The sequence below is a fragment of the Balaenoptera borealis genome (genome assembly GCF_965194805.1).
Source record: "Balaenoptera borealis genome assembly, chromosome: 7".
NCBI classification, from domain to species: Eukaryota; Metazoa; Chordata; class Mammalia; order Artiodactyla; family Balaenopteridae; genus Balaenoptera; species Balaenoptera borealis.
Window position 1 is genome coordinate 74,189,534 of NC_138864.1, and position 14,232 is coordinate 74,203,765.

The 14,232-nt window shown below is 36.4% G+C and overlaps 1 protein-coding gene across 1 annotated transcript in view; it reads left to right on the forward strand.

Annotated features, from left to right (window-relative positions):
• Window positions 1-14,232, forward strand: part of LOC309631734 (uncharacterized protein) — a 492,832-nt gene that overhangs the window by 11,981 nt on the left and 466,619 nt on the right. The window contains exon 2 of the mRNA XM_082398597.1: window positions 4,208-4,241. The gene's annotated coding sequence lies outside the window, so the exon portion shown is untranslated. The remainder of the gene's footprint in view (window positions 1-4,207; window positions 4,242-14,232) is intronic.

Consider the following 14,232-nt stretch of genomic DNA (forward strand, 5'->3'; position numbering starts at 1 on the left):
GTGGTAACTTCAATGGACTGAAGGTATCATGTTGGGTATGGGACAGAGTGAGCTGGTCAGAGAATGATATGCTTGAAGTTTAGCTCATGGGCCAAAACTGGTTTCATTTAGGGTGTGGTAAGAAAGTTATCTTTCTCAAATGAAGTATGAAAATGCCAAAGACAAATATTCATTATAATTGAATCCCTTTGAATCATGCCATTCTTTCTAGATTTTTCCCCCAATATTTGAGTTTTTAGAACACTAGCAGAAGATATCCATAATGGCTGACTTAGAAGATTATATACTCAGTTTGCAGATTTCACTAAGAAAAAAAATTACAATCTAGCAGAATCAATCTTCCCAAGATTATTTGCTTTATCTTAGCTGAAAATAAAACAAACAAAAAATAAACAGCACCGAGATCAAGGAGACAAAATATTCCCTGTTCAGTTGGAAATATTCAACAAACAAACGAAAATCATATTTATATTTTCCATTGTCCGAAGCACTAGCTGTAGACTAGGAAAATACTTGTGAATGATATTGCACAGTAATGGTTACAGTAAAACAAAAACTCAAACCCAATAATTACTTGCCATTGGAACACACATCTTATTTACAAAACCATGCTCTTTCTCTTTGGCTTTTGAAAAGAGACTATTAGATTCTAAGCACATAAAACTTGAAAGGAGTGTAAATATAAATTATTTAGTGCTTTTTCTTAAGTACAGATTAAAATGCCATCATATGGAATTTCATAACATACAAGTGGTAGTTAGGCTGCTTGAGTTGAAATTGTATCAGGATGTGTAAGGATCCCTTAAGTTAAATTGGACCGAGGATTTGAAAATATCTGCTTTTTGTGTTGTTGTTGTTACTTTCCATAAGCCTTTCTAGGTATAGATAATGTAAAAAAAATTGACACTTCAAGCTCTGAGGGTGATTAAATATCCAGGATAATTAGCTATGCAATTATTTTGAAGAAATAAATTGAAAGTTGACATAAATACAAACTTTAAAAAAAAGGGTAAGCCCACAACAAATATAGATTTTGTTGTTTTATAGTTTCCCAAATTCAAACACTTAAAAAAATTTTTTTTTGTTTTGTTATAGGATGAAATGTAGATAGGAACATATATATATATATATATATATATATATATATATATATATAAAACTGAATATATGAAAAAATTAAATTAAACTTGCTTAAACAACTACTGTAAATCTGTGTATTTTAACACAGAATATAGATTTTTCTATTTCCTGTGGCTTAATTGAGAAATTAAAAAATGACATATCAGGAATCTTTATGCCCTGTTGCTTTGTCACAGTGCAGTGTCAAGTATTACCATTAGTAGTAAAGTATATTATTTTTAAGATAAATTGTTGTATAAAAACACATTTATTTGGATTTTGTCAAAATTACAAATCATGGTGTTCTGGGTCCCCCTCTCCGACCCCTTACTTTAACACTGGAGGGGTTTACATGATTTTCATTTTCAATCTACATATGAACCTTTGGGCCTAGAGCTTTATCAAGTTAAGAGTGCAAGATGCTTTGTAAAGAGCTGAAGTAGTTCCGTACAAAGTAAAGTAAACAATCCATTAATTGAGAATATTTCTCTAAGGAAAAGTCACAAAGAAGGAGGTTTGTTACTAAAAAGCCAATTTTAGCTACATTTTGAAAGGGGTACAGTAACCCAATCAACCAGTTACATGAGAACCCCCTTAATATTTAAAAGCTCCAAAATTTTTCAATTAATATATAATTTAAAAAGCTGGATAAAAATAATCCTAAACTTAAAATAATAAAACTGGGCTTCCCTGGTGGTGCAGTGGTTAGGAATCCGCCTGCCAGTGCAGGGGATGCGGGTTCGAGCCCTGGTCTGGGAAGATCCCACATACCATGGAGCAATTGGGCCTGTGTGCCACAATTACTGAGCCTGTGAGCCACGGCTGCTGGGCCTGTGTGCCACAACTCCTGAAGCCCACGTGCCTAGAGCCCGTGCTCTGCAACAAGAGAGGCCACTGCAATGAGAGGCCCGCTCACTGCAATGGAGGGTGGTCCCCCCCCGCTCGCCGCAACTAGAGAAAGCCCGTACGCGTCAGCAAAGACGCAATGCAGCCAAACATAAATTTATTTTTTAAAAAAGTTATTAAAAATAAATAAATAAAAAAATAAAACTGACAGTTGTGGTGAAGCTGTATGATACCACAACTAATTAAATCAATTACTGACCATTTGACACTTGCTAGATTTGGTTGAGACCTTCAAGAAAAGTAGATCTCAAGGAGTTTATAATCTCAAGTGATCTCAAGGAGCTTATAATTTCTTAGAGGAGGTAAGAATAATATATACCCAAGACAGCAGAATAGAACATGTGATGAATGAGCTTAGGGAAGGGCCGCTACCAATGCTTTTCCTTTCAAAAAATTTTTTTCCTTCTGGGAGACTTAATGCTTTTTGCACTTGGTATTACTCATATAGTACTTATTACACTCTTAGCTGACTTAGAAAATATTTTTCAATTTTTTTGGGCTGCCTAGGATCTGAGTTATCCCTCTAGATTTGGAGAATTCTTATCATATGAGTTTTGGTAAGAGGAAGACTGAAAAAGCCAGATAGTAGTCACTTTCCCATGCTTCTTTGCAGCTAGGGTGTAGGCATATGACCTAGGCTCAACCAATCAATTAAAAAAATATGACAGCTTTATTGAGGTATAACTCACAAATCATTCAGTTCACTCACTTAAAGTGTACAATTAGGTTGTTCTTAGTATATTCACAGAGTTGCATAACAATCCACAACTGATTTTAAAACATTTTCATCACCTCAAAAAGAAACACCATATCCACTAGCAGTCATTTTCCATTCCCCTAACCTCCTCAGCCCTAGGCAACTCTGTTCTACTCTTAGTCTCTGTAGATTTGCCTATTCTGGACATTTCATATAAATGGAATTATATAATAGTGGTTTTTGTAATTGCCTTCTTTCACTTAGCGTAATGTTTTCAAGTTTCATCCATGTTGAAGCATGCATCAGAACTTCATTATATTGCTGAATAATATTCCATTGTATGGATACACCACATTTTATCTACTCATCAGTTGATGAACATTTGAGTTATTTTTGTGTACATTGTGAGTTCAGGATCCGAGTTCATTCCTTTGCATGTGGATATCAAGTTGTTTCACCCAGCACCACTTTTTGAAAAGATTTTTCTTCCCACATTAAATTGTCTTGGCACCCTTGCCGAAAATCAATTGGCTGTAAATGTGAGGATTTATTTCTAGACTCTCAATTCTATTCTATTGCTCTACATGTCTATTCTTATGCTAGAACCCACCGTATTAATTACTGTAGTTTTGAAGTAAACTCTGAAATCAGGAATTGTGAGCCCTTCAATGTCTTCTTCTTTTTCAAGATTTTTTTTGGCTCTTCTGAGTTTCTTGAATTTCCATATGAATTTTAGCATCAGCTTCTCAATTTCTGCAAGGAAGCCAGCTGGGATTTATATAGAGATTTTGATGAATCTGTAGATCACTGTGGGTACTAAAACCATCTTAACAATATTGTCTTCCAGTCCATGAACATTGATGTATTTCCATTTATTTAGGCCTCCTTTAATTTCTTTCAGCTATATTTTATAGTTTCCAGAGTAGAAGTTTTGCATTCCTTTTGTTAAATTTATTCTTAAGTATTTTATTTTTTGCTAATATTGTAAATGGAATTATTTCCTTAATTTCACTTTTGGTTTTCTCATCACTATTGTATAGAAATACAATCGAGTTTTGTATATTGATCTTGTATTATGCAACCTTAACTGAACATGTTTATTAGTTCTAATAGTTTTTTAGTGGATCTCTTAGGATTTTCTATATACAAGATCATGTCATCTGCAAATAGATATAATTTTATTTCTCGCTTTCCAATATGGATGCTTTTTATTTAATTTTCTTCCCTAATTGTCATGGCTAGAACCTTCAGTACAATGTTGAATAGAAGTAGTGAGAATGGACATTCTTGTCTCATTCCTATCATAGTAGTAAACTATTCAGTCTTTCACCATTAAGTTCAACCCATCAAATTTTGGATACAGAGAAGTAGGGATCATTAGAGAACCCATTCTAACACTTCCTATTTCTCTTTCCTGCTTTATTTATTGTACTTACCACATTCAGGTGTACTGTACGTTTTAAACTATTTTTTTTTGTTTTATAGTCTGTTGCCTGCTCCTGCCTGCCTCCCATCTAATGTAAGTACCATTAGAACAAGCATTTTCATTAGTTCTGGTCAGTGTTTCATCAAAATCTAGAACTATGCTGGACACATACACTCAATACATGTCTGTTGGTTGAAAGAATGATACCGTGGTGTGTTTTCTGTTGCTGGTTTGTAAACTATTTTGTGAAATGAAACATAGTTTTGGATTTTAAAAAAATTTTGTTTTATCTGTACCAGCTAGTATAATGTATCGGATATGGTAGGTGCTTAGTAAATGTTGGTGAAATAGAATCAAACGTTCTATTGAAGACAAAAGTCTTCATGGAAATAAGAGTTGATCTAGGACTGAAGGATGAGTAGGAATGAGATGGACAGAAGTAGGGAAATCTTAGTGTTGCTAAATGTAAATTTTATTACTTTGGTTAAAAAAAAATCAACTGTGCAGAAATTTATTCTCTCACAGTACTGGGGGCCAAAAGCTTGAAATCAAGGTGTTAGTAAGGCCATCCTCTAAGGGAGGATACTTCCTGGCCTTTTCTTCTAGTAACCTCAGGCATTCCTTGCCTTGCAGCGGCAGTGCTTCTGTCTCTGATTCCATCGTCACAGGGTGTTCTCCCTGAGTATGTCTGTCTTCTCATGGAATATTTTCTCTTCTTCTTTTTTTCATTCTTTTTTTTTTTAATTGAAGTATAGTTGATTTACAATGTTGTGTTAATTATTGCTGTACAACAAAGTGATTTGGTTTTGCATATATATGTATTCTTTTTTTAATATTCTTTTCCATTATGGTTTATCATAAGATATTGAGTATAGTTCTCTGTGCTATATGGTAGGACCTTGTTGTTTATACATGTGCTAACCCCAACCTCGCTCTCCATTCCTTCCCCAACCCCCTCCCCCTTGGCAGCCACCAGCCTGTTCTCTATGTCCATGTGAATTTTCCTCTTCTTATAAAGACACCAGTCATCTTGGATTAGAGCTCATCCTAATGACCTCATCTTAACTTGATTACATGTGCCAAGACCCAAATAACATCACATTTACAAGTACCGGGGGCTAGGAGGATTTCAACATGTCTTTTTGGAGGACATAATTCAGCCTATAAAACGCCATGACTCTTATGTTTAATGTGACCCATTTCTACTTTCCCAGTCTCACCTCTTGCTTGTCACTCCCTGTGTACATACTTCAGTTCTACTAAACCACTTGCTGTTGTCCTGTCTGGAATGCCCCAGTCTGATAGGTTAACACCATGTAATACTTTATAGCTCAACTCAAGAGTCACGTTCTTTGGGAAGTCTTCCTTGAATCCAAGTTAGGTTAGGGGCTTCTCTTTTAGGCCCATTTATAATATTTGTGCTGCTGCACTGTAATTATTTATTTACCCGTCTCTTTCTTACACTAACTCTGAAGTCGTTGAAGGCAGAGACTTTGTGTCATTTTTATCATTGTGTTCTCCTTGCTTAGCACAGTGCTTAGCAGTTGGAAGTCACCCAGTAAATGTTTACTATTGAGTATGAGTAATATTACGAAGGAAATTTGATAGAACCTAGAAAGCAATAGGGTGTAAAGGAAGAAGAAATGAAGGATTACTTTAGAACTTTGAGTATAAGTAGGAGACCAAGTGAGGTATATATGGGCAGAAAAAGCGAAGTTCAAAGAGGAGATGGTTTGGGGGAAAATATTCTAATCCCAATTAAAAGGGATTATGGAATAAATATGTGGTAGAGGAAGTAGAGGGCGAACCCTTTGAGGACAAGGATTGGGCCTTATTGTGTTTCTAGTACTTAGTACTTAGAATTCTGCCTGGCAAAAAGAGACCATCAATTCATATTTACCATGTGAAGTGTAAAGTGAATGTTTTCAGGTCTCTAGGTTGGTGTTTCTACTGACCAAATAGAGAAGTTTTGGACAGTTAACTGGTTTGGGAGCTGGGAAGACAAAGCCTTCAGCTTTGGGTATGTTGATTTAAAAGTTAGAACAGAATGTTTAGGGGGGAAATTTCTGGTAAATAAATCTATAGAGCCATGAACGCTCAGAGCTGTGGACTTGAAAGTCACAGATGTCTATTCGGAGGTTATCAATGATAATTGAAGACATGGAAGTAGAAGTTTCAGAGGGATTGGGCATAGACTAAAAGATTGAAGAATAGAGGTCAGGACCTTGGGAAAACACACATTTGGGTACTAGGAGGTGAAACATAAGCCAGAAGGAGATGGAGAAGGGGCAGCCACAAAATGGGACACTGGGATTGGACGGTGTCACAGAAGCCATGGGGGGACATAATTTGAAAAACAGGAGGTCATTAACTGTGTCAAATGCTGAAAAAAGATCAAGAATAATAAGGACTGAGAAAAACTCATCAGCTTTAGCCTTGATTTAGTCATTTGTGACCTTCAAGAGAAATATTTCAGTGGAGTGTTGGCAGTTAAATCTTATCTCAGCTATTTAAAAAGGAATTTGGTGACAATTTGGTGACAGTAGGAAAGGTGGTGTTCTGTAGACCATATAATTAAATTTGGCAAGAAAAGGAGAGAAACTGAATAATAGCTTGGAAGGTCAGCAGGATCAACAAAGACTTATTGCTGTGCGTTTGAAATGTAATGCACTTTTGACAAATTTAGTGTTCTATATCTTGAGTGTTTGGTTCCCAAATCAGGCTAGAGCTAAAAGACTGAGTTACAAAGGTGGAGAAATCATGTGGCTTTTGGCTTAACAAACCAGAAGAGTGTCCTACTGGGTACCAGTGCTTTGTTGTGTGGCCAGCGTTGGAAAAGAGAAGTGGGGCAGAAAGATCATGAGAAGTTTTTATGGTGGAACAGAAATTGTTAGGTCAGGGAGCAGAATCAGCATGTTGGAACAGAAGAGACCGAGCAAACCTCTCTGTTTATAGATGAAGCAGCTGAGGTTCAGAAAGAAACCCTGGGACTTCTGAGTATTAAAAAGAAAACATCCAGGCTGTTTGATAGGGCGACGGATTTGTTTGCCTTTCTCCTCAGGCTGAGGGGAATTCCATGGCAGCATTACTGCTCCCTAAGAGAGTATTGGATTGTAGACAAACCAAGAATTGCTGTCTGCCCTTTTTATTGAGGATGTTGCTGATCAGAGAGTATTAGTCTCTTTGGGGACACAGTCTACTTCTCAGACAACTTCTAGAACCAGTTTAGCTGTGCTTTGCAAATAGAGATGGAGAAATGGAGACCCATATTGTTGCCTCCCTAGGGTCATCATTAACCAAACCAGCTGGCTGACAAGCCTGTGGCTATGGAAACCAACCTTGCTGAGGAAAGATGGATTTAAAAAATAAGCCTCTTTTCTTTTCAACTTGATTTACTGTAATGATGTTTTGGCCCTATGAATTAGATCTTGCAGAAATATCAGATTGGATCATTCAATCAGTCAATACCTTATAGTTTTCTTAAATATCCTCTGTTATTTGACCTTTTTGGTTCTGTCGAAGACAATGATGAATACTGCATTTTTCTACTCATGAAGGTTTTTACATGTGAACCCCTGATATCCTTTGCTTTCACATGTGCAAATTCAGAATTCCTGCTATGGAGAAAAAATAGTCTGTGGTGCTGGGCATACCTTTGCTGTAGGGATTCAAGGTGATGAAAAAAACAGTAAGCTGGGAGTTGGATGTATCCGTATCTATCTATATGCAAGTATCAGTTTTCTTCTTGAAAATATATTTTTCATCTTCATTGGGGTTTGGAGGAGATATGATATATCTTATGTGCCACCAACTCTTAATGTATGTTATGTATATATGCAAATGTTACACACATATATACACATATACACACATACATACACATGGATGCCAGAATTCTTTACCCACACTTGGAAACACCATTTCCAGGGATAATAGATACTAAGGTTGAAGGTCAGGGGGAGAATATGTGTGATAGAAACATAAGAGGGTTTATTAAAAAATTCTTCAGGTTACTTGAGGTATTTTCCTCTAATCTTATCTTTTGTCTCCCAGAATGTTATACAGTTTTTACATCATAATTCTAGATAGCACTGAAAAGCCTAAGGCAGCCTATTTAGAAGTCTCTTTTTTTTTTTTTAACATCTTTATCGGAGTATAATTGCTTTACAATGGTGTGTTAGTTTCTGCTTTATAACAAAGTGAGTCAGCTATACGTATACATATATCCCCATATCTCCTCCCTCTTGGGACTGCCTCCCACCTTCCCTATCCCACCCCTCTAGGTGGTCACAAAGCACAGAGCTGATCTCCCTGTGCTATGCGGCTGCTTCCCACTAGCTCTCTATTTTACATTTGGTAGTATATGTATGTCCATGCCACTCTCTCACTTCGCCCCAGCTTACCCTTCCTCCTCCCCATGTCCTCAAATCCATTCTCTACATCTGCGTTTTTATTCCTGTCTTGCCCCTAGGTTGCTGAGAACCTTTTTTTTTTTTTTTTTTTTTAGATTCCATATATATGTGTTAGCATACAGTATTTATTTTTCTCTTTCTGACTTACTTCACTCTGTATGACAGTCTCTAGGTTCATCCACCTCACTACAAATAACTCAATTTCGATTCTTTTTATGGCTGAGTAATATTCCATTGTATATATGTGCCACATCTTCTTTATCCATTCGTCTGTCGATGGACACTTAGGTTGCTCCATGTCCTGGCTATTGTAAATAGAGCTGCAGTGTACATTGTGGTACATGACTCCTTTTGTTTTTTTTGTTTTCTTAACATCTTTATTGGAGTATAGTTGCTTTACATTGTTGTGTTAGTTCCTGCTTTATAACAAAGTGAATCAGCTATACATATACATATATCCCCATATCTCTTCCCTCTTGCATCTTCCTCCCTCCCACCCTCCCTATCCCACCCCTCTAGGTGGTCACAAAGCACAGAGCTGATCTCCCTGTGCTATGTGGCTGCTTCCCACTAGCTATCTGTTTTACATTTGGTAGTGTATATATGTCCATGCCACTCTCTCACGTTGTCCAAGCTTACCCTTCCCCCTCCCCTTGTCCTCAAGTCCATTCTCTAGTAGGTTTGAGTCTTTATTCCCGTCCTGCCCCTAGGTTCTTCATGACCATTATTTTTTTGTATTCCATATATATGTGTTAGCATACGGTATTTGTTTTTCTCTTTCTGACTTACTTCACTCTGTGCGACAGACTCTAACTCCATCCACCTCACTACAAATAACTCCATTTCGTTTCTTCTTATGGCTGAGTAATATTCCATTGTATATATGTGCCACATTTTTATCTGATGATGGACACTTAGGTTGCTTCCATGTCCTGGCTATTGTAAGTAGTGCTGCAATGAACATTGGGGTGCATGTGTCTTTTTGAATTATCGTTTTCTCAGGGTATATGCCTAGTAGTGGGATTGCTGGGTCATATGGTATTTCTATTTTTAGTTTTTTAAGGAACCTCCATACTGTTCTCCATAGTGGCTGTATCAGTTTACATTCCCACCAACAGTGCAAGAGGGTTCCCTTTTCTCCATACCCTCTCCAGCATTTATTATTTGTAGATTTTTTGATGATGGCCATTCTGACTGGTGTGAGATGATATCTCATTGTAGTTTTGATTTGCATTTCTCTGATGATTAATGATGTGGCGCATTCTTTCATATGTTTCCTGGCAATCTGTGTATCTTCTTTGGAGAAATGTCTATTTAGGTCTTCTGCCCATTTTTGGATTGGGTTGTTTGTTTTTTTGATACTGAGCTGCATGAGCTGCTTGTATATTTTGGAGAGTAATCCTTTGTCAGTTGCTGCGTTTGCAAATAGTTTCTCCCATTCTGAGCGTTGTCTTTTCGTCTTGTTTATGGTTTCCTTTGCTGTGCAAAAGCTTTGAAGTTCCATTAGGTCCCATTTGTTTATTTTTGTTTTTATTTCCCTTTCTCTAGGAGGTAGGTCAAAAAGGATCTTGCTGTGATGTATGTCATAGAGTGTTCTGCCTATGTTTTCCTCTAAGAGTTTGATAGTGTCTGGCCTTACATTTAGGTCTTTAATCCATTTTGAGTTTATTTTTGTGTATGGTGTTACACAAAACACCATTAGAGTGTTCTAATTTCATTCTTTTACATGTAGCTGTCCAGTTTTCCCAGCACCACTTATTGAAGAGACTGTCTTTTCTCCATTGTATATCCTTGCCTCCTTTAACAAAAATAAGGTGACCATATGTGTATGGGCTTATCTCTGGGCTTTCTGTCCTGTTCCATTGATCTATATTTCTGTTTTTGTGCCAGTATCATACTGTCTTGATTACTGTAGCTTTGTAGTATAGTCTAAAGTCAGGGAGCCTGATTCCTCCAGCTCCGTTTTTCTTTCTCAAGATTGCTTTGGCTATTCGGGGTCTTTTGTGTTTCCAGACAAATTGTGAAATTTTTTGTTCTACTTCTGTGGAAAATGCCATTGGTAGTTTGATAGGGATTGCACCGAATCTGTAGATTGCTTTGGGTAGTATAGTAATTTTCACAATGTTGATTCTTCCAATCCAAGAACATGGTATATCTCTCCATCTGTTTGTATCATGTTTAATTTCTTTCACTAGTGTCTTATAGTTTTCTGCATACAGGTCTTTTTTCTCCTTAGGTAGGTTTATTCTTAGATATTTTATTCTTTTTGCTGCAGTGGTAAATGGGAGTGTTTCCTTAATTTCTCTTTCAGATTTTTCATCATTAGTTTATAGGAATGCAAGAGATTTCTGTTCATTAATTTTGTATCCTGCTACTTTACCAAATTCATTGATTAGCTCTAGTAGTTTTCTGGTGGCATCTTTAGGATTCTCTATGTATAGTATGTCATCTGCAAACAATGACAGCTTTACTTCTTCTTTTCCAATTTGGATTCCTTTTATTTCTTTTTCTTCTCTGATTGCTTTGGCTAAAACTTCCAAAACTATGTTGAATAATAGTGGTAAGAGTGGGCAACCTTGTCTTGTTTCTGATCTTAGTGGAAATGGTTTCAGTTTGTCACCATTGAGAATGATGTTGGCTGTGGGTTTGTCATATATGGCCTTTATTGTGTTGAGATAAGTTCCCTCTACGCCTACTTTCTGGAGGGTTTTTATCATAAATGGGTGATGAATTTTGTCAAAAGCTTTCTCTGCATCTATTGAGATGATCATATGGTTTTTATCCTTCAATTTGCTAATATGGTGTATCACATTGATTGATTTGCATATATTGAAGAATCCTTGCATTCCTGGGATAAACCCCACTTGATCATGGTGTATGATCCTTTTAATGTGCTGTTGGATTCTGTTTGCTAGTATTTTGTTGAGGATTTTTGCATCTATGCTCATCAGTGATATTGGCCTGTAGTTTTCTTTCTTTGTGACATCTTTATCTGGGTTGGTTATCAGGGTGATGGTGGCCTTGTAGAATGAGTTTTGGGAATGTTCCTCCCTCTGCTATTTTTGGAAGAGTTTGAGAAGGATAGGTGTTAGCTCTTCTCTAAATGTTTGATAGAATTTGCCTGTGAAGCCATCTGGTCCTGGGCTTTTGTTTGTTAGAAGATTTTTAACCACAGTCTCAATTTCAGTGCTTGTGATTGGTCTGTTTATATTTTCTATGTCTTCCTGGTTCAGTCTCGGAATGTTGTGCTTTGTAAGAATTTGTCCATTTCTTCCAGGTTGTCCATTTTATTTACATATAGTTGCTTGTAGTAATCTCTCATGATCCTTTGTATTTCTGCAGTGTCACTTGTTACTTCTCCTTTTTCATTTCTAATCTATTGATTTGAGTCTTCTCCCTTTTTTTCTTGATGAGTCTGGCTAATGGTTTATCAATTTTGTTTATCTTCTCAAAGAACCAGCTTTTGGTTTTATTGATCTTTGCTATTTTTTCATTTATTTTGTGATCTGATCTTTATGATTTCTTTCCTTCTGCTAACTTTGGTGTTTTTTTGTTTTTCTTTCTCTAATTGCTTTAAGTGTAAGGTTAGGTTGTTTATTTGAGATGTTTCTTATTTCTTGAGTTAGGATTGTATTGCTATAAACTTCTCTCTTAGAACTGCTTTTGCTGGATCCCATAGGTTTTGGGTCGTTGTGTTTTTATTGTCATTTGTTTCTGGGTATTTTTTGATTTCCTCTTTGATTTCTTCAGTGATCTCTTGGTTATTAAGTAGTGTATTGTTTAGCCTCCATGTGTTTGTATTTTTTACAGATTTTTTCCTGTAATTGATATCTAGTCTCATAGCATTGTGGTTGGAAAAGATACTTGATACTATTTCAATTTTCTTAAATTTACCAAGGCTTGATTTGTGACCCAGGATATGATCTATCCTGGCAAATGTTCCATGAGCACTTGAGAAGAGAGTGTATTCTGTTGTTTTTGGATGGAATGTTCTATAAATATCAATTAAGTCCATCTTGTTTAGTGTGTCATTTAAAGCTTGTGTTTCCTTATTTATTTTCATCTTGGATGATCTGTCCATTGGTGAAAGTGCGGTGTTAAAGTCCCCCACTGTTTTTGTGTTATTGTCGATTTCCTCTTTTATAGCTGTTAGCATTTGCCTTATATATTGAGGTGCTCCTATGTTTGGTGCATATATATTTACAATTGTTATATCTTCTTCTGGGATTGATCCCTTGATCATTATGTAGTGTCCTTCCTTGTCTCTTGTAATAGTCTTTATTTTAAAGTCTGTTTTGTTTGATATGAGAATTGCTACTCCAGCTTTCTTTTGGTTTCCGTTAGTATGGAATATCTTTTTCCATCCCCTCACTTTCAGACTGAATGTGTCCCTAGGTCTGAAGTGGGACTCTTGTAGACAGCATATATACAGGTCTTGTTTTTGTATCCATTCAGGCAGTCTATGTCTTTTGGTTGGAGCATTTAATCCATTTACATTTAAGGTAATTATCGATATGTATGTTCCTATTACCATTTTCTTAATTGTTTTGGTGTTGTTATTGTAGGTCTTTTCCTTCTCTTGTGTTTCCTGCCTAGAGAAGTTCCTTTAGCATTTGTTGTAATGGTTTGGTGGTGCTGAATTCTCTTAGCTTTTGCTTTTCTGTAAAAGTTTTAATTTCTCCGTCGATTGTGAATGAGGTCCTCGCTGGGTAGAATAATGTTGGTTGTAGGTTTTTCCCTTTCATCACTTTAAATGTGTCTTGCCACTCCCTTCTGGCTTGCAAGGTTTCTGCTGGAAGATCAGCTGTTAACCTTATGGGGGTTCCCTTGTATGTTATTTGTTGTTTTTCCTTTGCTGCTTTTAATAGTTTTCCTTTGTATTTAATTTTTGCTACTTTGATTAATATGTGTCTTGGTGTGTTTCTCCTTGGATTTATCCTGTATGGGACTCTTTGCGCTTCCTGGAGTTGATTGACTATTTCCTTTCCCATGTTAGGGAAGTTTTCAACTATAATCTGTTCAAATAGTTTCTCAGTCCCTTTCTTTTTCTCTTTTTCTTCTGGGACCCCTATAATTCGAATGTTGGTACGTTTAATGTTGTCCCAGAGGTCTCTGAGACTTTCCTCAATTCTTCTCATTCTTTTTTCTTTTTTCTGCTCTGCAGTAGTTATTTCCACTTTTTATCTTTCAGATCACTTATCCATTCTTCTGCCTCAGTTATTCTGCTATTGATTCCTTCTAGAGAATTTTTAATTTCATTTATTGTGTTGTTCATCACTCTTTGTTTGCTATTTATTTCCTCTAGGTCCTTGTTAAACGTTTCTTGTATTTTCTCCGTTGCATTTCCAAGATTTGGGATCATCTTTACTATCATTACTCTGACTTTTTTTTCAGGTAGACTGACTATTTCCTCTTCATTTGTTTGGTCTGGTGGGTTTTTTCCTTGCTCCTTCATCTGCTGTGTGTTTCTCTGTCTTCTCATTTTGCTTAACTTACTGTGTTTGGTGTCTCCTTTTCACAGGCTGCAGGTTCGTAGTTCCTGTTGTTTTTGGTGTCTGCCCCAGTGGGTAAGGTTGGTTCAGTGGGTTCTGTAGGCTTCCTGTTGTAGGGGACTAGAAGTCTCTTTTACATATTAAACTGAAGAGCGAGTAAATAATTTCAGTTATAACTTG